At 35.5% G+C, this 26,428-nt stretch overlaps 1 protein-coding gene across 2 annotated transcripts in view; it reads left to right on the plus strand.

Moving 5' to 3' along the window:
* The first annotated feature begins 454 nt into the window (after nucleotides 1–454).
* LOC123668289 overlaps nucleotides 455–26,428 on the plus strand; it is a 51,154-nt gene continuing 25,180 nt past the window's right edge. For both annotated transcript variants that reach the window (XM_045602054.1, XM_045602053.1), the window contains exon 1: nucleotides 455–629. The gene's annotated coding sequence lies outside the window, so the exon portion shown is untranslated. The remainder of the gene's footprint in view (nucleotides 630–26,428) is intronic.

Raw genomic sequence — 26,428 nt, forward strand, 5'->3', positions numbered from 1 at the left:
GACGCTGGGTGGTTTACATTTCAGACGATTTCGATCCCCATATTTTTTCATACCATGTCCCTTTAAGGAGTAAATCACAATAAGGTCGTGAATTATACTAATGGCCTGTGGATAGCACTATTTGACGGATGACGATATCTGACAGATAAAAGTTTTGATGTATCAATCTTTTTCACCGTCAAATAGCATAGTACTTATGAGATACTTCTTAACATTCTATTCGTAGCCCTAAATATCATAACAGTTGCAACTATAAATGTCTATATTTGACGAATGTTTTTGAGTGAAACTGCACTAAAAATCTATCTCAAAGACAAACTTAAAAGCTAATTGCAAAAAAATACATAAAAATAAACAAATTAAACAGTGATGCACTCTGTTCAACGCATTTCCTAAGTCTGATAAGGTATTTGATAAAAAAATGTGTCGTTATTATTTATAAATAAGCCAGTCACACGTTATCTTTCGCGCGGAACGTACGCGCCGAGTCTCAGCGAGAGACTAAAAATAAATTCGACATTTTGACAATAGAGCGCGAACTGTAACTTTTTTTTTTAATTTTGTGTCAGTGGCCAGTGTTTTTTTTTTAATTTTTATTTTGACATGTGATCTCCAAGACTTATTTTATGGTATAAATACTCTTTGGTGTTTGCGTTAAATTATCTTTGTTGAATGCATTTCATTAGATAAATTACATTTTCTCGTTTCGAAGTATGATTTCATTTATATATAGAGTTTAATGTTTTGGAATTATCGAGGTTAAGTGCGTCTTTAATATTTTCTATTAATGGGATTTAATTTAAATCTTTATTAAGATTTACTCATGAATATTCAATACTAAATACATAAAATTGAAGATAGAATGCATATTTATGGAATATTTCACTTATATGTTACAGCCATTTGGCTGAAATAGCTGTTCAACTAAAGTGCTAACCTTTTCCTAATTCAGGAAGAAATGTCAAAAACTAGTCAAGCTCACTTTTACACAAAACCACTCTTACGGCCACATTTTAAGGTAAACTAGTTTGTGTTGTTCGTGTTGAAATAGGGAAAAAACTTTAAATATATCTTTAGGTGTTTACATTATAAAGGCTAGTTTGAAAAGGTATTAAATTGTTTCAAATACTCAGTAGAAGATTCTGGTGAATTTTGTAAAGCGTTGATTGAAAACAGTAAAACAGTTGGGACAAATCAAGCTCTAGTAACTTTTAAATCTCAACTTGTGTTATATTTTCCTCTATAAGTATATTTATAACAGTATCTTTTCAATTCTGTGTGATACCGTCGAAATCATTCGTGCTGTTTTGCACAATTATTTTAAAAGCCAAGCCAGTAAAGTAAATGAATGAATGAAAAGAGTAGATTCATTATATAACTACTTAATAAATATAATATATAATATAGACAGATATAAAACAAAGCATAATTATGATTGATAAATCATTAAGTTGGCGCAGTTCGCCGTGACATTGCTTCTGATCCGGGGACTGTGAGATGAAATATTGGTCGTATTTATTTATGTATTATACGTATATGAACTGGCTTTTTGTTGTTGACTAAAACACAGACACTAAGGCCTTTTTTTACGTGGGGAAACTCCATCATGGATACCTATGGTTATGTCAGACTCCTACTGACTAAAAAACCACCACGTGTGAGCAGTCGTCCGCCTGGGTGGGGCGAGATGGGGTCGCGCTAGAATTCGCCACCTAGACACTAAGGCCTAGCTTAGGAACAGACGACCGTGTATGTAAATAAATAAAATATAAATAAACGCCTCACACTCAACGGCCCCAGTAGAATTTTCTCCTGTGTCGGGGGTCCGGAAACACACACAATACACAAACATAACGGCCAGACCACGACAAACATCTATATGACCAGTAAAAATATCTTTCGTGAGCGGGGATCGTACCCGCGACCGCCACGCAACAATCAGTACTGTGACCGCTGCACCAACGCGTCGTCGATATATTTTATATATTTTCAACATATATATTTAATTATTTCTATTATCAGCTAATAAATAAAATTATGAAATCATATCGTCCGAATATCATCGTAGATTCCGTATATTATCGTAGATTCGTGATAGCGATCGTTACTTTTTGACCTTCTGGGGCCGCACTGTGTTGACAACAGAGTTATAGGAAAGGATGGGTAAAAAGGTAACGCGCTTCTGATGCTTCTCGTGTTACTTAACTCGGCTTTTCATTAAGCCTTGATTATGAAATAGCCAGTCGTGTAATTCAATAACCGTTTTAACCTATTTACTGTAACATATCCATACAAATAAACAAAATTGGAGTGCCTGTTTGTAATATTAAAATAGCCTCTTTTTACTAAATGCATATGGATGTATACACGTTACATAAACCAAAATAACATTTTTTACAATTTTTGTTATTTTGTCTGTCTGTCTATTTATTCCGGCTAATCTCTGAAGCGGCTGAACCGATTTTGACGGGACTTTCACTGACATATAGCCGATGTCACAAGGAGTAACTTAGGCTACATTTATTCTAGAAATTTATTTATTTTATAACTCTGCGAACTAAACAATATCTTTTTTGTTAAATTCCACGTGGACGAAGTCACGGGTACCGCTAGTAAATAAATAAATAAATAAATAAAAAACACTCAGTAACGAGTTACGATTGTTGCAGCCGCAGATGCCAAAAAAAAGCAATTTACTTATAATAATTTATTAATCTACATTATAATTAAACTTAATACTAAAGAGGTGATTCCCTACTGATGTTAAGTAGAAGAATGATTTAATAAAACGAAGTTGAAGAAAGGTTTCCACGGTGTGGCCGTCGCTGCGGTGGTCTCTGCGATGGTCGCTTTCCGTTGCTTGCCATCTTCGTCCGAAATGATGTTGAAATCTTGCACGTGTGCCGTACAGAGAAAATAAGGCTGTGGGCACACCTGGGTTTCTTATATTCAAATATATTGTTAATTATCTTCGTATGAAGTTAAGTCGGAGGCACACTGATACCGTGGGGTTAGGCTAGTGTAACAAACGATTCTAATTAAAAAATACATATTTACAATTCACAACTTAAGAAATAATTATTTACAGATAGTTATGGTACAAATCATCTCCGCGAGGAATGGTGCCAATAATGCTGGCAACATTTCCCAAAAAAAAAATTATAAGTGAAGCTACCACCGATTCAGAATGTAGACTTTGCAGAGAAGATAATATATGGTAGCCTATACACGCCTGCAACACACATCGAACCGTGTTTTGTTATAAAATTAATAGCGTATTAATTTTATAAATATTATGTTTTGTTGTCATTATTATGTTAAAATAAATGTAATTAAAACTAAGAAAATACTAAACAAATTAATAACAATTTACGACGTTACATATTATGATGTGTTTTATAAATTATATTATGATGTCTTTTCGTAACAACTAAAATATACTAAAACTCGCGCGCTATTTCAACTGCTTTAACCCTAATTCTGTAATACCGTAACTGTAAGTAGGACATTAGTGTGCATATATGATAACTAGCAAATAAGTGTAAATATAGACATAGATCATCATCATCACATCACCAACCCGCCTGCCCAGCGTGGTGACTATGGGCAAAACACATGATTTCACGTTATTTTTGGCGTAAACTTGTGGAGGCCTATGTCCAGCAGTGGACTGTATAGGCTGTAATGATGATAGACATAGATAAGAAAAATAATAACATGTTCAGAAATTACGAATGAATGAATGATGTGTATACTTTTCCATCAAACAGTATTTTGTAACGAAAATAAAAAACCGTCAGCGTCGGACCACGTCCTAGTTTTACTAGGCAGTCACAGGACTGTCGATTTGTAGTTATAATGAAAAATCTCCTGTGGTAGTAATAATGCATGCATGATAAAGAAAAGGCATCGGCATTTTGAGCCCGTGGATATAAATTTTCAAATAAAAAAAAACCGCAATTCAGTCTGGAAATTTATAATAAAAGCTCTACTTTTGTCCGTAACTTGATCTTTTATACTTTACAGTTTTGCACATACATTTTTTTGTTGGTAGTAAGTTAGGCTGATCCGTCACGCTCTAAGGTGAAAGGCTGGATCGGGTGAACTCGGGACCGCCGAGTGTACCCGAGCGAGAAAGATACAGTCACTTGCTCTTCGCGTTCTGTCGCTGTGTTACATAGGACTCTTTCTCCATGCAGAAGGGTAGAGCTTAATCCACTAAGCTGCTCCACTGCTGGTTGGCGCATATGTTCTTTAATATTATAACAACCGGGACCGATGGCTTAACGTGCTTCCGAGGCACGATGGGGAGACCCACATAGACATAACCAGAAAAGAATATGGCGTCACAGCAATTTAGCATCTACAAATATACCTTAAACAAATTAAATGTTTAACGTTAATGTGTAAAATCTTACACCCAACATTGTTGTCTAGTAGGTGTGACTGGCTAATGTCACGTGTAAGTAATCTATTTTAATGTGACAGAAACATTAAATGTGATCATAAATTTAATTGTGTCACGGTTGTAAATTCTTGTGTTATTTTTAATTATTGAAGTAAAACTTTTTTTTTGAATATCATATCAAAAATTTACCGCTCCAGCGGGGTTCGAACCCGCGTCTTCGACTGACCGTGTCGGCGCTCTAGCCAATTAAGCTATGGAACGATGTACCCGCTAGAGCGAAACTTTTGATATTATGATTTTATATTAAGTTTAAGCGAACCGAAGCGAAGCGAAATAAAACTTCTTTACGCGTGACTTTGGGGGTAAGCTGGTGAATGCGTGACGAGAGCGTTATGAAAATTGCGATCGGGCGAGGCGAACGCAGCAAGAGAGATGCGTGCGAGAATTCATTTTCTTTCTTTCTTTCTCTAATAGCCAGTTATGTTTCGTATATCTAAGACACAGTGCAGGCCTATCGCTAAAGAAGTTTTACTTCTGTTGTGTGGTCTAAAGCATACTCATTTTTCTACGAACGTCACGTCATGTCATTTTTTTTACGAACTATCAAACGCACAATTTTTTTTTTATCTCACTAGGTCGACAAACAAGCGTACGGCTCACCTGATGGTAAGCAATTACCGTAGCTTATAGACGCCTGAAACACCAGAAGCATCGCAAGCGCGTTGCCAATCCAATCCCCAATCCCCCCCAAGAGCTCTGGTCACCTTACTCACCAACAGGAACATAATGATAATACTGTTTGAAAACAGTATTATTTAGCTGTAATCTTCTGTAAGGTCGAGGCTGCTCCATATTTTGAGCAGGAAATTCCTGCTGTGCCCTACCCTTACTACAAAGCTTAAAAAATCTGGATATTGATACCCTAATCACCTAGTAGACACACCCACTTTTGGACCGACTTCTGAAACCCAATTCCAATGTGAACTTTGGACTGGATGGACTGATTTCGATGATTCTTTCTTTAATCGAAAGCTAATGCTTGTCATCTGATTTTTGAGTAATCTCTAATAACGCATTAACGTTTACATTACTTGTCTATTTAATTGAATTTTGATTTGACTTTGCCATGATACTTTTTTGCCATGATTGCCATTGATGCCGTTATCTCTACCACACCGATCGATTTCCTTCGTCTCTTCGCCATTCTAAGTGAAATTGGCGAAATCATCTGAACTCATTTGGTGTTGTTTTTTATTCATTATATTTCACAACATCCATGAGCTCTTAGTTGCCCATACCATTTGTACTAAATAAAATATTTGTTTTATTATCGGCGTGCCAAATGTAGTTAATAGTTTAACTACATTTGGCACTGTAGGAAGCTATTAATCTGAATGCATAAATTAATTATTTGAATTGATAGTTTCGTACTAAAACACAGTTTATATATTATTTTTCAAAAGAGTAACTGCGGAGTTTCTTGCCGATTCTTCTCTGTAGAATCTACATTCCGAATCGGTGGTAGCTTTACTTCTACAAAAATAATAATTTATTTTTAAAGTTTTAATTTGTAAAATGACGATTCAAAAGTGCTCTTGGCCTATTTGAATAAACTTGTTTTTGATTTTGATTTTTGATTTTAAGTAGGTTTTGTTTCGTTTGCGAGCAAACACGATTATCTATAATTGTGTTTGCTCGCAAACGAAAAAAAACCGACTTCAATTACATCGACGAGTAATACAACGTAGATCGACAAAAAAAATAGTCACGTAACTACGCGTTATCAAAGATTACTCAAAAAGTAGTTATCAGATCTCAATAAAATTTATATCTGACCACATGACAAACATCAGCTTTCGATTAAATTAAAAATTATTAAAATCAGTACACCCAGTAAAAAGTTATTGCGGATTTTCAAGAGTTTCTCTCGATTTCTCTGGGATTCCATCATCAGATCCTGGTTTCCTTATCATGGTACTAAACTAGAGATATTTTCTTTCCAACAAAAAATAATTATCAAAATCGGTACACCCAGTAAAAAGTTATTGCGGATTTTCAAGAGTTTCCCTCGATTTCTCTGGGATCCCATCATCAGCTCCTGGTTTTCTTATCATGGTACTAAACTAGGGATATCCCCTTTCCAACAAAAAAAAATAATTATCAAAATCGGTACATCCAGTAGAAAGTTATGCGGTATAATACAACGTAGGTCGACGAAAAAAGCGTCAAGTAAAAACGCATTATTAGATATAACTCGAAAAGTAGTTGTTAGATCTCAAATAAATTTAAATGGGACCAATTGACACACACCACCTTTCGATCAAAAAAAAAAATTGTCGAAATCGGTCCACACAGTCAAAAGTTCTGATCTAACATACATAAAAAAAAACAAAAAAAAAAATACAGTCGAATTGAGAACCTCCTCCTTTTTTGGAAGTCGGTTAAAAATATAAAATTCTCGTATCGCGGTGTTTGTAGTTAATCTCCTCCAAAAGGGCTTGACCGATTCTCATGAAATTTTCTGTGCATATCGGGTAGGTATGAGAATCGGCCAACATCTATTTTCCATTCCCCTAAGTTATAAGGGGGCGGGGGGGGGGTGAGAATGTTGATAAAATATATGGCAAAACAACGTTTGCGGGCTCAGCTAGTTATTTATTTATAATTATATTAAAAGGAACCTTACTTTCTTAATTTTAAGATTATCTAAATTAGTATAAATTTTAATTACAAAAAATATATATCGGCATAATGTCTGAGTGTCTAATTGACTTCCAAAAAAAGTATGAGGTTCTCAAACTCACTGTATTTTTTATGTATGTCAACTCATAAGTTTTTATTGCATGTACTGGTTTGTTGTTGACTGTTGACGCCGCGTTGGCGCAACGGTCACAGCCATGAATTGTACGTGTTGCGCTGGCGGTTGCGGATTCGATCCCCGCACATGACAAAAATATGTATTGGCCATACAGGTGTTTGCCGTGGTCTGGGTGTTTGTGCAATCCTTGTGGGTCTCCCCACCGTGCCTCGGAGAGCACGTTAAGTTGTCGGTCCCGGTTGCTATCATGTACACCTGATAGCGATCGCTACCCATAGTAGGGAATATATCCGCCAACCCGCATTGGAGCAGCGTGGTGGATTAAGCTCTGATCCTTCTCCTACATGGGGAAAGCGGCCTATGCCCAGTAGTGGGATATTACAGGCTAAAGCGTACTCGTTTGACGGTTCTTTTTCCCGCTTGGTCTTGGTCCCGCTTATAAAGTGAACTCTGATAAGTACTTCTTTTAAATTATAGTTAATAATGCGTATTTAATTGACTACTTTTTAAACTACCTACTTTTTATTACTTGAAATAAGTCGGTTTTGGTTTTTTTCGAAAAATTTCCAGTGTCGCTTTACCAGCCTTCCTATCTTCTGTCCATAGTTCAGCAAATCTCATAGATAAAATTTTAAGGGCATCCCCTTCAAACTTTGAGATTGCTGGTTTGGACGAAGCTAGAAGCGCTTTCTTAATTGCATGCTCAGGTCAAAATTTTTTTAGTTTAATGTAATTTATCTTATTATAACTACGGTTTTTGTTTAAATTATTATATCGTAGTCGGTTTTTTTTCTCGTATCCGAGCAATTATTGAAAAGATTTAGAAACACGGCGCTCTAGTATTCAACAGAGCTAAACATATTATTATTTTTGTATTACATGTATCCATCTACTTTATATTTGGACCAACGTATATATACTAAAGTTACCCATTGCATGTCTTGTGACACGCAAACGTTAAAAATAATATATAAGCTTTAGCGAAACATTCACAGTTAGAAACAATGCAACACCTTTTATTTATGTAATCTATACTAATACTATAAAGCTGATATTTAAAAAATAAAATAAATAAAATAAAAAAGCTGAAGAGTTTGGTTGCTTGTTTGAACGCGCTAATCTCAGAAACTACTGATCCGATTTGAATAATTCTTTTAGTGTTAAATAGCCTATTTATCGAGGAAGGTTATAGGCTATATATCATCAGGCTAAGGCCAAAAGGAGTGGAGCACCAATGAATAATGTTTGAAAATCGCGGGTTCTTTTTTCCTTTTGAGAGCTTCCGCTGCGTGCGCTGTAAAAACAGTTAAAGTTTCGCAAAAATCATGTATGACAGAATTGATCCTCTTTAAAAATTCTAAAAAAAAGTCCGCGACAGCATATATCTATCTTTTAAGGTTGGCTCACTATAACCTTTTTTATGCTAACCAAGTTCGTTCTAAAATAATACATTATTTGCGAAGATGTTTTTATAAACATGATATTAATCCTTATCTAAATAAATACGTTATTCATCACAAGTGTTTAATTTAATACAAAGAGCCTTTTACTAGTAGCTGTGAGTAACATTGTTACAATCGTTGGTTTACCAAATAAATAAATAAATAAATAAATAAATAAACGTTTGCGGGGTCAGATAGTGTATATTTATTTATTTATTTATTTATTTATTTATGTATATAGAAAATTAAGAAAAATTAAATAAAAAGTAATCCAAAAAAGTAATTTTTTTAATTGACTTCATTCAAAATTCTAGATTTGATTATATTTTTATCGCTCGCTTCAGCCTGTAATAGCTCCCAGTTCTATTTGAAAGGCCGGCAACGCGCCTGCTAATCCTTTGATATAGCGGGTGTCTGCTGGATGTTGTTTTCACTAACCATCAGGTGTGCCAACTTTCCGTTTGCCCCCTCTTCTATAAAAAGAACCAGCTGGACATAGGCCTCTTTCTCCATGTAGAAGGGTTGAGCTTAATCCACTAAGCTGCTCCTCTGCGGGTTGGCGAATATGTTCCCTACTAATAGTATCGCTATCAGATATAGATAACAACCGGGACCGACAGCTTGACGTACTCTACACAACAATAGACACAATCATCGCACAAGAACAGACATCCAAACTGGAAAGGAATATTTGTAGAAATAGAATATCCATCCCGAGCGCAATTCGAACCCGCAAACCGTCGGTATTTTGTCGATTAGTTGCACCACTACACCAGAGCGGAGCTTTAGTGTAAATAATAATAAAAGACTATAAGAAAACACACTTCAATATTTGAATCCGTATAACAAATGCCGAGACTTATAACCGTGGAAAATGTTAAATACAAAATTGTTAAAACAATGTTAAAACAATGGAAAGTACAGAACGTAAACACAGAAAAAATAGTATCGATATTATTGAAGTAAATTTCATTTAGGATACAGCCCGATTGGGGAATTAGCTCCAGTGATGTAGCAAAGGGGGGGGGGAGGGCATCATGCTCCGGACGTTATTCACAAAGAGGCGCCAAATGGTCCGCAAAACAAAAAATTGCTGGACATATTATGTGGTTTACGAATGGGGGGCTACTGTGTGGCTACGGTACAAAAGAATATAGCCACCCCCTCTCTTCCCGCGGGTGTCGTAAGAGGCGACTAAGGGATAACACAGTTCCGCTACCGCCTTGGAACTTAAAAAGCCGATTGGGGGCAGGATAACCATCTAACTGCTGGCTTTGAAATACACAGGCCGAAGACGGGCAGCAGCGTCTTCGGTGCGACAAAGCCAGTAAGCCTGCGGTCACCAACCCCGCCTGCCCAGCGTGGTGACTATGGGCAAAATATATGAGTTCACGTTATTTTTGGCGTAAACTTGTGGGGAGGCCTATGTCCAGGAGTGGACTGCGGAGGCTGTAATGATGATGATGGTAATGATGAATGGGGGGAGCTAAAAAGGTATTGTGCCTCGGGCGCGAGTTAAGCTCGCTACGTCACTGATTAGCTCAACCTTACAGAAGATCACAGCTAAATAACACTGCTTTCAAGCAGTAATGTGTTCCAATGTGAGTAAGATGGAGAGCTCCTGGGACAGTTGGGGATAGGATCGGCAACGCGCTTTCGATGCGTCTAATAAGATAAGAATTTGAGTTTGAATGTGACGAAATCATTATCATCGGTCATTGACACGATAATAAAGTACATACGACGGTAATTCTATAAATAAATAACAAGTTTACGCCACAAGTTTACGCCAAAAATAACGTGAACTCATGTGTTTTGCCCATAGTCACCACGCTGGGCAGGCGGGTTGGTGACCGCAGTATTACTGGCTTTGTCGCACCGCAGACGCTGCTGCCCGTCTTCGGCCTGTGTATTTCAAAGCCAGCAGTTGGATGGTTATCCCGCCACCGGTCGGCTTTTTAAGTTCCAAGGTGGAAGTGAAACTGTGATGTCCCTTAGTCGCCTCGTACGACACCCACGGGAAGAGAGGGGGTGGCTAAATTCTTTAGTACCGTAGCCACACAGTACATATTGATTATACTATATAAATAAGATAAATTACATTAAACTAAAAAAACCTTAAGTTATATATACACAATACAATAAATAAAAAACATTATTAAAAGGAGTCTCTTTAGGCAAGGTTCCGAAGATACTGGCAGCGTCCCCCCTTTGAATAGCTTGACTAATTCTTTGTCCGAAGTAGCTGCCACCTCTTCGGTCTCCTGTAACGTTGAATAACCTTTTTGCTATTTCCTTAAAAAGTCTTATAGCCCTAGGACCCCACGGACCAAAGGTCTCGACACCGAATGGGACAAAATCATATTCACAGCCTAGCCCAGCCCCTGTACTTGTATGCTTTAGTTTTTTCAGCCGCTTCACAAGCCGCACCAGCTCTGTTGTTTGTTCCATGTAGATGAGAAGGGGCCAGGGTGTCTGAACAGGTTGTATCCCATACTAGCACCCGGCTCATCTTCTATGGAATTAAACTCATACCATCCGGTCTCTTACCCTCGTCTCTTGCAATACCAGTCGGCTCAAGTAGACTTGGCACGTTGACGGTGGCAAGGGTCCGGCGTATGATGTCGTTAAGTACAACGTGTCTCAAGAAACGGCCTGCACTTTTTAGGCATGACAGATCGTAATGTCCTAGCTTGTCGACATCACTGCCACAGGGACATTTATGAGGAGCGCAAACCGGAATCCCAAGCCGTAGACAGGTTGCGATTCGAAGCGTGTCAGGCTCAAGAAACGTTCCTGTATTTGACGAAGGGTACGCGTGAAGCCAGTAGTCGGCCTTATGCGTACCCACGGTCAAAAGCCTAGCACGCCCCGAACCTGTACTACAGATTAAAAGATTGTCATAAGTAAATTTGCAGTTTATGTTGTCCCAGCTCCTCTGTGAATTTGCAGAAACTGGAAAATTTTGACCTGGGCATGCAACTAAAAAAGCGTTTCTAGCTTCTTCCAAACCAGGAATCTCAAAGTTTGAAGGGGATGCCCTTAAAATTTTACTTATGAGATTCGCTGAACTATGGATAGAAGATAGGAAGACTGGTAAAGCGACACTGGAAATTTTGCGAATCCTTAAACCACCATAACGGATAGGAACAAGTATCGGACCGATGCCTTACAGGTCATCCTCTGAGTGGAATCCTCCTCTCAGAGGATATCAGAATCAGCGCTACTAACTTCCGATATGACAGTTTTAGCATATGAATCAAAGCAACGTATATGCCAGATAAACTTACAACGCTTACTTACTGAAAAACTATGTAATAGTTTATCAGTAGCTTATGTGTACGATAAGCTAAAAAATAGGTTGAATGCAAACGTTATCACAAACTACAATTGCTTCCTCGACCGATAAACATCTTTAACTATAATTAAGAAAATGCGCCGGAAAATTTACTTAACCATTGAGGTGACGCACTCGTAGATTATTCTAGAGTGTTTCTCGATCATTTATTTAATAAATAAAGCGTATTATTCGGTTCAGGATTATATCAATGATATAAACATGTTGTCTTAGCATTATTGAAACTATATCTACTAATAAATGTAGAGCCGATTTTTTTATTCGTTTATACTGCGAAAATTACTGAACCGATAGGAATAATACTTATACCATAAGATGCAGCGTGTTTCAAAGAAGGTTTTAGTGTATGATATGTTGGTGATTATTTATCGTGTAAAAAAATACGAACGGACAGAGGTCGCTAGTATATTAGTATTATATAGTATAACACAGCTCTTTTTAAGAGAAGGAAAAAGTGGAGTATGTTGGCGATTCTTCTCTGCGGAATCTACATTTCGAATCGGTGGTAGCTTCACTTAGTTAAAATTAATTTATCAAAGATCAATAATTATAATTGTGATTATAAAATGAGATTAAAAAGAAACATCTGCATGCAAAAGTTTGCCATGACGGATCAGCTTTATAAAGCTCTATTGAATAAATTATATTTTTAAAGTTTAAAATAATAATAATTGTGTTTGCTGGCAAACAAAAAAAACCGACTTCAATTATGTCAACGAGTAATACAACGTAGGTAGACGAAAACATAGTCAAATACAAGTAAATACGCATTATCAAAGATTACTCCAAAAGTTGTAATCAGATTTCGATGAAATTTAAATGCGACCACATGATAAACATTGGCTAGTAAAAAGTTGTGTGGATTTGAGAGTGTTTTCCTCGATTTCTCTGGGATCCCATCATCAGATCCTGGTTTCCTTATCATAGTACCAGACTTAGGATATCTACTTTCCAACAAAAAAGAATTATCAAAATCGGTTCATAAACGACGGATTTATTCCCATACATACATAAAATACGGTCGAATAATAACCTCCTCCTTTTTTGAAGTCTGTTAAAAATTATTTAAAAGGAAACTATGTATATTGAAAACATTAAATATACACATTCCAAATTCACAACCCAGATAAAACCAAACATATGTTAAACATTAAATGTTCGGACATAACAAACATTTGTATTGGCCATATACGAGTAGATGTTGTTTGTCGTAGTCTGGGCGTCTGTGCTTGTGTATTCTGTTTCCGGATCGGACACGAGTAAATCCTGCTGGGAGCCTTTCAGTGTGACACGTTTAGATAGTAAATTATTAAATAATTCCTTGTCCCATAATTATTATGTTTATTTATTGTTTTCTAATGTTTACGGGAATTTCACTGATTATAATGAACCCTCCCGTGACCATGATTGCTGTAAAGTATTCGAAACGTCAAAAACCGTCTAAAAAACTTAATAAACCGCGATGAAATTTGTTTCATTATTTATATTTCTTAAGCCTGTAACTTCCCATTGCTGGACGTAAGATCTTTTTCCATACAAGAGCAGCCAGAGCCACTACGCTGCTACACTGCGGTGTATTTGTCATGTTCGGAGATTGATTTCAGGACTGCTAGCGTAAACATATTAAATATGTATTGTATTCATTGGTAGATTATAGCATTCCACCAATAGAATCCTGAGAATAAAACCTATCAACTATGTGTACCCTGTAATTTACTTATTTATTACATCAAATATCATTTATGGCAAGAGTACTTATTGTTTTCCTGTGTGAGTAAGGTAGAGAGAGAGCTGGGGAAATTTGGGAGTAGGGTAGACAGCGCGCTTGCGATGCTTCGGGTGTTACAGGCGTCTATAAGCTACGGTAACCGCTTACCATTATATGGGCCGTACGCTTGTTCAGACTCCACAAAAACTTACCTCGTATTTCACTCATTTATAACATCAAATCAACAGTGTCTTCGATGCGACAAAGCCAGCCCTGCGGTCACCAACCCTGCGTGATGACTATGGGCAAAACACACGAGTTCACGTCATTTTTGTGCTAACTTGTGGAGGCCTATGTCCAACAGTGGACTGTATTAGGCTGAAATGATGACGATGATAACATCAAATATAATTCACAACAACATTACTATGAGTAGTAAATTCTACATGAATAATAACTTAGCTGAATAAAACATGCGCTCGCGCGTTTACAATATTAAGTACGGAATAGCATACAATGGCGTACGTGGCGAATCTGTATAATATTACACAATTTATTGTATTGTTATGCTATAATCTAGAATTTTCTTACGATTTAATTCATTGGAATTAACGTAATGTTTTATAGCCTATCTCGCTTTGAGATCATATTATCTTAGACTTTTAGATAGACATTTCTAGAGTTTGTAACTAGCTATATTATGGCCTATCTTATTTCGGTAAGGCGCAGCTTTCGGAAGAAATTATATCTGTGCCTCCTTTGACAAATGATACAAGTTGAAAATCATCACTTTACAGGAGACCAAACACGAGGTTTCAAATCATTCTTGTTTGTAAACTAACGCCCGGTTTCTGAAACGTTTGTCAAATTATAGATCTACTAAACGGCTGTTGATTTAATATGGCTGTCAATTCAATTTGAGTTGCTGAAACGTCATTCACAGCAAAATTAACTAAGTTACAATTAGTTTGATTTGACATTCGATTTGTTTTCAATTATAGACACACTGTGGTATATTGTACAATAGTTCATTCATAACTGTGAAATTTTAAACCTCCAGCTTAAAACTTATCAAAGTGATTACTGAAATATTTGTATAAAATGGCCTCACGAGGAACGAATTAAATTATTCAAAATCAAAATCAAAATCAAAAATAGCTTTATTCAAATAGGCTCTAAAAGCACTTTCGAATCGTCATTTTACGGTTTTTTTGGCGTTCAAAACCAAGTTGTTTATTTTAAACCAATCTTGAATTCGCGACAAAGAAGCGTTCACGTCGTCATAATTTACTTTTTTCCTATCAACTTTAAATATTAGAGAAGTGTCATCTGCAAATAGGACTATATCACAAATATTTTTAACATAAAATGGCAAATCATTTATATATATTAACTATATTATAAAGTAATTATAGTTATAGTAGCTTGTTTTGAATAGTCCCTATAAATGTATTTATAGTATATCTAATCTTTATGATTGAAATTATTATTATTTTTGACCTTTTCTTTTAAATTCCCTATCCCTACTAATATTATAAATGTGAATGTAAGTTTGTTTGTTACGCTTTCACGCGGAAACTACTTAATCGATCATCATGAAACTGTGTACACATATTCTTAGAGGTATTAGAAGTAACATAGGATACTTTTAATTAAAAAAAATCAATGCGGACGAAGCCGCGGGTAAAAGCTAGTTATTTATATATTGTTACTAATAAAATTTAAAACTAAAAAATTAAAATGTGTCAATAATAGAAATGACCGCACAGAAGTGTTTTCATTTATTATTGAACTTTGACCAATATCTTCTTGGTGATAATAATAAACATCTGTGTAACTTACAACAAGGAACAAAACATTTTAGTTTAACGATACCAAAATGTAGATTTTTATAAAAAAAACATATATTACATATATAACACTTGGTTATAAATATGTTTTACATACCCTTAAAGAAACAAAATGTAGTTTCACGTAAAAATAATTATTTCCTTAAGTTAATTTGCTGATAAACACCGATTAGTTGACCGAGTATTTGACAGACGTTTGATCAATGGTTATAGCTTAATTTGCGTTTCAGAAAACCAAAATGGCGGTTAACATACGATTCCAGATTCAAATTTGACAGCTATGTCAAATGACAGGATTATCAAATTAAGTAATTTAACCATGCTTTTAGCAACTCATTTGATACTTAACAAGAGTTTTGACAGATGATTCGTTAATTTTTACGTTGATCAGCCTTTCGGAAACCGGACGAGTGTACTAGGTTCAATTAAAGTATCTTGTTTTGTAGATTAAAACATTATCTTTCAATATACATTTATAAATAAATAAATAAATAAATATCTACACAATACACACACGGTCGTCTGTTCCTAAAGTAAACAACTTAATGCTTGTGTTACAGGTACCAGCCGACTGGTATAGCTACATTTTTTTTCGATAAACATACTTACAAATAATACATATATAAATAAATATTTATATTACACCCAGACTCGGGGTGGGAATCGAACCCACAACCCACGAAACAGAAAGCAAGGTCGCTACAAACTGCGCCAACGGGCTAGTCAGCAAGATTAAGTTTTTTTTTGGTGACTATTTAATTTTATTAAGTTTTATTGAGTTTAATTGAGTTGCTTTTGTTATTCAATTATTGAGAGCTTAAATTATGTGATGAACTTGTACAGTTCAATCTTTACACACATATAACTTGTCTTTGTGTAATCTCTAAAACAATGATCCTAGCGGAATGTTCCTCAAACTCAAGGCAAAAATAGAACGCTATACATTTCATTTTTTTTTATCACTCGCCTATTCACGTAACCTCGTTTTTACTAGTTTTCGAAACTTTTAAGTTTAAAGGGATATAACTCCAAATAAATCAGTATTCACGAATACAAAAATTTTAATGTGAAATTCAATACAATCGCACTTAAATCACAAACGACGAAAAATATTGTTAAATTCTTCGAGTTATTGATTACAGACGGAGGGGTAGAAGTTGAAAAATATCGATAGACACGATTTTTTAACAGAGTAATGTCATTTTATCCAAAAATCATTCCGTATAGCAGATAAGAGAACGTGAATTGGACCAAAACTTTCGTTACTTTTTTGAAGTTAAACTTTTTTATACATACTTTAATTGGGTAGTAAGCTGGGGAATGCGTGATGAGAGCTTTACGAAAAGTGTGATCGGGTGAGGCGAACGGAAGATCGGAACGGATGTGTGATCTAAGGCACACTCGTTTTTTTCTGATAATGCCCATAGTAAAATCACAAAAAGGGCATAACTCGACTTATATCACAGGGCGCAAACATAGTGCTTGTAGTACAGCCTATCTCTCTCCGGAAGAATGTATACCAATGTATGTCAAAGAGATGTACAATCCTTAAACCTTCACAAGGAAAATCACGTTAACTAGTAAACTTGTATTCGAAACAACTTTTCCCACCGACCTTCATAGCTGACTTGAATATTAACAGGCGTAATTGAATCTATTACCATGTTGGAAAGAAGAGCATAATGTATTTATGTCTTTCTATCTTCTTGTAATATTTGTTTGGATTGTACAGGGATTTGTATTTTTTGGTTGCTCGATTGTATATCTTGTTTCTGATAGCTTCGGAACAATGAAATAAGATAAGCTTAAAGCATGAAGTTTTCATTTTCGCAAAGTCAATGCCTTCTTAATAGGTCAAGGAATTTTTTTTTTTTTAATGTATATAATTAGATCGTCAAATAAACGTACGGCTCACATGATGGTAAGCGATTACCGTAACTTATAGACACCTGCAACACCAGAAGCATCGCAAGCGCGTTGCCGACTCTATCCCCAATTCCCCCCAGGAGTTACGATCACCTTACTCACCAACAGGAACACAAAACTGCTTGAAAACAGCATTATTTAGCTGTGATCTTCTGTAAGGTCGAGGTACTACCCAAGACGGGCTGCTCCATATTTTGTGCAGGAAATTTCCTGCTGTATCCTACCTCAGTTATATTCTTGCAACTTTTGTCTGATGGATGAATTTTATCACATGATGTTTACTAATTTGACTTCACTGATTCTAAATATACCCTCATTTGTGTTGTAACAGCTCTTGTTTACGAGTTATAGCTTCCACTAAAAATTCACTGTGTTACACTGTTAATTTGCTGGTCATAATTAATTAATTAAGTTTTCTTAATATAATTTGATATGGCATCGTCAAATCGTCCGAATTTTTGTTTTATTTGCCAATAAGTTTTATAGTTCCTATCAAGAACGTATAAAGTTTATTATTCAACACAAGGTCATGTAAATGATAAGGATATAGTAGTGTTTTAGTGCTGGTCATTTAATTTAATCTATTAACCGACTTCAAACTAAGGAGATTCTCGATTCGACTGTATTTACTTTTTTATGTATGTTACCTCAGAACTTTTACTGGGGGGATCGATATCGATTATCCTTTTCTTTTTTTATCAAAAGGTGCTGCATCTCATGTGGTCCCGTTTAAATTTAATCAAGATCTGACTAGCATTTTTTGAGTAATCTCTAATAACGTGTATTTACTAGACTAATTTTTCGTCTACCTACGTTGTGTTACTGGTCGATGTAATTGATTGTGTTACATTTATATTCTATACTTCCATACAAATATTAAAAAGAAGAACGATTTGATTTTATTCATTTGTTTGAAATGGATAAACTCAATAACAATTGGACCTAAAGCAGCGATTTAAAAAAAGACACCAGGATAATGCTATAATTGAATGACTTAGGTTATATTATATCGGCAGAAAATCGAAAATCCAAGTCCACGCGGGTGAACTCGCGGGCGGAAATCTGTATTACACTATATAATATTTAAAAGAGTAACAGTGCAGTATTTTGTTTTATCTTAAACAGAATCTAAATTACGAGTTATTTATAGTTTCTTACTAACTGCCAGTTTCAACATTTTATCTGTCTCTGAATTTGCTTACTAGAGATACAATTTTAATCCTTAAGACGCCGCGTTGGCGCAACGGTCACAGCCATGGATTGTACCTGTTGCGCTGGCGGTTGCGGATTCGATCACCGCACATGACAAACTTTTTTATTGGCCATACAAGTGTTTACTTTGGTCTGGGTGTTTGTGCAGTCCTTGTGAGTCTCCCCACCGTGCCTCGGAGAGCACATTAAGCTGTCGGTGCCGGTTGTTATCATGTACACCTGATAGCAATCGTTACTCATAGTAGAGTATATATCCGCCAACCCGCATTGGAGCAGCGTGGTGGATTAAGCTCTGATCCTTGTCCTACATGGGGAAAGAGGCCTAGCCCAGTAGTGGGATGTTACAGGCTGAAGCGTAAGATACAATTTTAACGTGAGCTCCATACAAATTGTGTCATAAATCTACGCTAGTAGACAAAACCAGAGATAGATTATTAAAAACGGCTGTGAAGAAAGTAAATTAATAAAACGCCGCACATAACACAAACGCTCACACCACGACAAACGTTCATATGAACTAAGTATACAAATGTTGGTCATGAGAATTCGTCGCATAATATCAAAAATTATAATTAATAATAATAATTATTTACTCTTTATTGTACACATAAAAAGAAGTTTACAATTTATGAATCTAGTCACAAAAAGAAATGTAAGTACAACAGGCAGTCTCATCGCTAAACAACAATCTCTTCCAGACAACCATTAAAGAAAAAATTACATTTTAAATCTTATAAAACGACAGATTTAGACCACACGACTGTAGTACAACTTCTTTCTCCATCTAACTTATAACTCCCGCTTAACTTCCCTTCACCTCGCCCGATCACACTTTTCGTAACGCTCTCGTCACGCATTAACCAGCTCACTTCCCAAATCAAGCGTGCAGGAGTTTTACTTCAAGATTTAAATGTATTTACTTGTTTAAAGATTAAAAAATAAAACTGTAAATAATAATCTGTTTTTATTGGATATGAGGATACCTTGCCACAAATAAGGTGTATTGACTTTGCGAACATAAACTTGATGTTAAAAGTATACTTTTCTTCTTAAAGAATGTTTATATTATTGACTAGTTTTTCCCGCTTTGCTCGGGATTACATACGCTTTTTATTTTAGATACTATTTGTACCCTGTGCGCGTTGCTACGCTTTTTTTTAACCGACTTCCAAAAAAGGAGGAGGTTCTCAATTCGACTGAAGTTTTTTTTTTTTTTTTAATGTATGTTACATCAGAACTTTTGACTGGGTGGAGCGATTTCGACAAATTTTCTTTTAATCGAAAGGTGGTGTGTGCCAATTGGTCCCATTTAAATTTATTTGAGATCTAACAACTACTTTTCGAGCTATATCTAATAATGCGTTTTTACTTGACGCTTTTTTCGTCGACCTGCGTTGTATTATCCAAACCAAATAACATTCTACTGGATGTACCGATTTTGATAATTCTTTTTTTGTATGAAAGGGGATATCCCTAGTTTAGTACCATGATAAGGAAACCAGGATCTGATGATGGGATCTCAGAGAAATCGAGGGAAACTCTTGAAAATCCGCAATAACTTTTTACTGGGTAACGATTTTAATAATTTTTAATTTAATCGAAAGCTGATGTTTGTCATGTGGTCACATATAAATTTCATTGAGATCTGATAACTACTTTTTGAGTAGTCTTTGATAACGCGCAGTTACTTGAGTATTTTTTCGTCGATCTACGTTGTATTACTCGTCGACGTAATTGAAGTCGGTTTTTTTTCGTTTGCGAGCAAACACAATTATTTGGTCGTACCAACTTAGAAACCTTTGTGGGCTCATGCACAACACTTTTCTGAAGATCATGACATGAACAAATGCATAGTTTACGATTCTATAAAAGACATACAGACAAACATTCATTTATATATATAGATTACCAATTGTAAACATTTTCTTTTTTCGAAGAGTAACTGCGAAATTTATTGCCGTTTTTTATCTATAATCTAATCTACATTCCGAATCGGTTTTAAATTTTAATTCGTGCCTAAGATGGCGATTCGAAGTTGCTTTTGAAGCCTGTTTGAATGAAGTTATATTTGATTTTGATTTCTTTCTTTTAAGGGAACTACTAGGGGGGGGGTATACTGAATTTATGTCTATGTTACACGATGTTAGTAATTTATGCGGTAAGATATGTAGCCAGATCTCTTGGAAAGGGTCGCCATGAAATTTGGCAGGTGTAGGAACTTAACGAAACTGTACGATTTCATACGTACAAATGTACGATAGCGAAAAAACCGATTCAGCACCAACTTAAAACTCGCTTAAAATTCGGAGCAGCCTAACTGGAGAAGAACCTCGATATTACAGAAGATCCTGTGCTGAGTAAGGTGGCTAAAGTTCCTGAGAAGGGTCGAAGGTATGGTCGACAACCTATATTATTGTATCTTAACCGATATTGAAAATAAGGTAGTTGCAATATACACGTACCATTTACTTTATCGATTTAGTTTATCGGTGAAGGTCACATAGGACGACAAGCTTTAGCCACTCATAAAAGATGTAATTATAATCAACAACTTATAACATGATAATTGTCTTGGAAACGGATGATTCGTGTACGTTTGATATTATCAAGAACTAGCTTTCTGCCCGCGTCTTTACACAAGGGGATTGCATAATTTTTACTGTTCGGTTTTCTCCCAAAAACAAAGAGGGTGTATGTTAACTCCGACGCACGACTGGAGTTTACTCTTTCAGATCGACTGTCTAAATGGGCACAAAAAAGGCTTACTAGGCTAAGAAAAAGATTGATACCATATCAAATGGTAAATAAACGAATCAAATAACGCCATCTATCGACATCATATCGATATCATTCGTTCAGTAATTTTACTCCTGTTCCGTGTTCTGTGTTAACAGAACCTTTGTCTGATGCGGCAAATTTGTAAGTTAATATGATCTTATATCATCAATGATTCTTTCTCCATTTCTTAGACATAGTGGGAATTAGGGTATGATGGGGCTGGCATGTCTGTGTAGACAAAAGTCTCTAAAAAAAATTAAAGAATTAAAAAAAAAAATTATTCCATATTTTTTCATAGCGCCCCCTTATATGAAAATGGAGTAAACTCTAACAACTTTCGACATCGATTTGACCTTCAAAACATTGATAAGTAATACAAGGTAATCGAAAATAAAATCAATTATTTGGGATAGCTGAAAAAAAACATTTCAAATCTAGATCAAAGGCAAAGACACGACAAGGGCCAAGCTCTTTAATATAAAAAGTATCATCGAAAAATACACCTAGCAAATAGTTACGAGGACACAACAACATACAGTTGAATTGAGAAACTCCTCTTTTTGAAGTTGATTAAATACTATGAACTGTTGAAATATTAATAATAATTGCTTCGTACGGGTTAATAGTTGTGACGTCATTGCATGTAACATAACTCAGAAACGCTTAATTTTTTTTTTTTACTCACTCACCTTATAACATAAGATTGTATTTTGAAATATGTTTGCGATTTCCTAATTATCTAATGTATTTTTTTTATTTTTTAATTTTCATATCAAGAGAATAAAAAAAAAGTTAGAAATGTTTTAAAAAAAGAAAAATGAATTATTATCATCGTTCATATTAATACGCTAAGGTTAGATGTTTGCCTCTCTTTTTAGAAAAAAACCTCATAATTACTCCACATAAATTATACATCAATCTATAGATAAGTGCGTATTGGCATCCATAACTAAAAAATATATTATTGCTTTTGTTTATGTAAATTAATTAATTATTAAAAATATATATGTGACGGCTTTAATTATGAAACAACATCAACACGATTGACGGTCGGTAATTTTTTTACTTGTTTACTGCGAATTATTCGCACGGGTATTACTATTTATTATTAATATTTCGTTTTGTTACTGGCTTATTTAATAATGAGAATGATGGGTGATATGGATGATTTTGATTAATTAAATCAGCCCTTAACATCCTACTGCTAGGGATAGGGCTCGGTCGCCATGTGGGTCGGTGCATCCATCATGCTGCACCACTGCAGGTTAAAGGATGGATATTATAGGACGTACCTTTAAATTTTTTTTTTTTTTTTTTTTTTTGTTTAAAACCCATAAAAAAGCTAATAAACTTAAAATACAGATTACAATATAATAACAACTCTCTCAAGTCATTAGTGTTCTGTTTTATATGAATAACTGGTCATTATATAACCATAACACGAAAATTTAACTTCAAATTATATTTATATATAATGAATTGAAGTTGATAAGTTTGTTTGTGCCGTAATCTAATATATGAAATTCTCGTGTCGCGGTGTTTGTAGTTAAACTCCTCCGAAACGGCTTGACCAAGTCTCATGAAATTTTGTGTGCATATTGGGTAAGTGCGAGAATCGAACAAAATCTATTTTTCATCCCTCTAAATGTTAAGGGTAGTCCACCCGTAATTATTTTTTAATTTTTAGATAAATTATTTATTTTTTAGTTTATTATGATTTGGCATTGAAAAATACATACAACCCTAAATTTTCACCCTTCTACCACCAACCCCTATTTTTAAATAGCGTTTAGCGGTAAGACAACATTTGCAGAGTCAGCTAGTATATAAATAAATGTGTTTAATACACACACACACACACACACATATACACACGGTCGTCTATACTTAAATTAGACTACGACACGATACGATTCGGGCTGTAACGTAGGCATAGGCCTTTTTCTCTATGTAGGAGAAGGACCGGAGCTTAATTCACCACTCTGCTCCACTGCTGGTTGGTGGATATATTCCCTACTATGAGTAACGATCGCTATCAGGTACGGTAAGGAGAACCACAAGGACAGACATCCAAACCAGTAAGAAATATTTGTACACCTTCAGCCTATCGTACTGGACATAGACCTACACAAGTATGTGCCAAAAATGGCGTGAACTCAAGTGTGATGCCCACAGTCACCACGCTGGGCAGGCGGGTTGGTGACCGCAGGGCTGGCTTTGTCGCACCGAAGACGCTGCTGCCCGTCTTCGGCCTGTGTATTTCAAAGCCAGCAGTTGAATGATATAAATTTGAATGTAAGTTTTTTTGTTACGCTTTCACACAAAAACTACTCAACCGATTATCATGAAACTTTGTACACATATTCTTGGAGGTATTAGAAGTAACATAGGATACTTTTTTATGAAAAAAAAAAATTTTTTTACGAAAAATAAAAAAAATGATTGTCAAAAAATCTCTAGCTACTTCAACGCCATCTAGCAGTCCAGTAATGAACTTCCAACCCTGAGTACTGTAATACCGTTGCACTGTAGTATCGACGGTCACGTCAATATCCAATCCAATTGACTATAGTTTCAGCTGTTTGGGATTTTTCTATATTGATTGTTATTTTTTTCTATCATTATATATATATATTATTATTATTATAAATTATTAATGTAAATATAAGTTTACTTGCTACGCTTTCAAGCGAAAACTGCTTAACCGATCGTCATGCAACTTTCTACACATATTCTTGGAGGTATTAGAAGTAACATAGGATACTTTTTAACTAAAAAGAGTTCAATGCGAGCGAAGCCACGGGTAAAAGCTAGTCTTACATAAACAGCTAAAAAACGAGTATGCTTTAGACCACACGACTGAAGTAAAGCTTCTTTAACTCCATCTAACTTATATCTCCCTCTCAACTTCCGTTCGTCTCGCTCAACCACACATTTCGTAACGCTCTCGTCACGCACTCACCATCTTACTCCCCAAATCAAACATGCGTAAAGAAGTTTTACTTCAAAACCTGTAAAACATCACTTAGCGTCACTGAGCATCAGCGTCAGCTGTGACAAACAATTCTTAAGAAGTTCCATCAACTTCAAGGTTTTAGATTAATAACAATTTACATACAGTCGAAACACCTGTATTCACCCGAGTGACGTCATCGATCACGTTTGTAGCAACTTAGTACCCCCCCCCCCTTCCACACCACTTAAAAGTACGTTTTCGAAGATGTTAATTGTCCACAAACATGTCGACACGTAACTAAGACCATTTATGTTAAGTGATAATTGTGAGGAGACTGTGTCAACGTTATTAAAACATTAAGGGCTGGTTTCACCAAGTGTGGATAACGCTATTTGACGGATAACAGTATCAGACGGTACAAAATTATTGATTTATTATTATGTATTACCGTCGAACTCTACTATATTATGGATTTAATTATTAAATTAAAGTTATATAGACAATTACAAAAAAATATATATTACTAGCTGTGCCCGCGACTTCGTCCGCGTGGAATGTAATAAAAAAGTTATTGTTTAATTTGCAGTTTTAAAATAAATAAATTTCTAAGATAAAATTAGCCTAAGTTACTCCTTATTACATCAGCTATCTGCCAGTGAAAGTCCCGTGATAATCGGTCCAGCCGTTTCAGAGATTAGCCGTACCAAACAGACAGACAGACAAAAATTTTAATAAATGTTTTTTTGGTATATGTACCGGGTATATCCATATGCATTTAGTAAAAAGCGGTTATTTTAATATTACAAACAGACACTCCAATTTTATTTATTTGTATAGATGAATGAGAGAAGATGTTTTATTAATAAAAGAATTAAGAATTAAAGTTACACATTGCTAAAGTTTTCCTAAGTAACGCTTTAATTTTGTTTTTAAATAATATTATTGTACAAAACTATAGTACATAAGTATAGCAATAGCGCTACCACCGTGGGAACGTTCAGCTCCCTCTGGCGTCTCAATATAACATTGGCTTTAGTCCGTCTATTGCAGACGATTTAGACAGTGTCAGGCAGACACTGTGTTGCCTAGGACACTCTTCAGGAAAACGTGGAGTTGCGTAAGCGCTGCGCCACCCTCTCGACCTCACTGGCTAGGCCCACAGGACAGTGTTGCCGTTTTTGCCATTTTGTGGCTAGATCTAGCGGATTTTCAACGGTTTTAGCCAAAAAACAATCCATTTTAGCCACCAAAATAAATCTAGCTACTTCTGGCTGCTTTTCAGATTGTTACTGCATACGTATTTTTATTACTATAAAAAATCCACCGACTAATACATACCACCATACGGTACCAATACTACCAAACTAAAATACATAGTTAATTTTAGGCAGCACCAATAATGTCCGCATTATGACAGGGGGATTCCCGAATGAATGTTCATCTTTAACGTAATTTAGGTTTGATCGAATGAAAATGGACCGTACTGCTATTGCTGTTGAGCCTAGTTTATTTTGCATAACGTTAGTACTACTCATGTTAAAATGTCAAACGGAGCGCAATGTTGTTATTGTTTACGCATACGCATTTTTTTAAAATTAAAGCTGTGAAACCGCGGGGCTCAGCTAGTATATTATAGTTAGTAATTCAAAGTAAAGTAAAGTCGTCGTTCAAAACGAATCCAAGTTCCAATTAAGCATCAGCACAATTTAGCATTGTGCTCCACTGAGTCACATTATGCTCTGTAATTGGAAAACTCACACTTTAGCCACTTCTAGCGGAATTTCGAAAGTGATTTATTTACAAAACTGGCAACTTTTTTCTTTGATGTAGCCACAAACTAAATTGTCCTAACGGCAACACTGCCACAGGAACGACGAGTCGATACGTGTGGAGCCAGTTCGGCTGCAGGAGTCTTTCGCATTTTAGAGCTATGCCACGAATGCTTGACGGAGACCCCATTCCGGGTTTCAAA

This window comes from Melitaea cinxia, chromosome 30 (assembly GCF_905220565.1).
Source record: "Melitaea cinxia chromosome 30, ilMelCinx1.1, whole genome shotgun sequence".
NCBI classification, from domain to species: Eukaryota; Metazoa; Arthropoda; class Insecta; order Lepidoptera; family Nymphalidae; genus Melitaea; species Melitaea cinxia.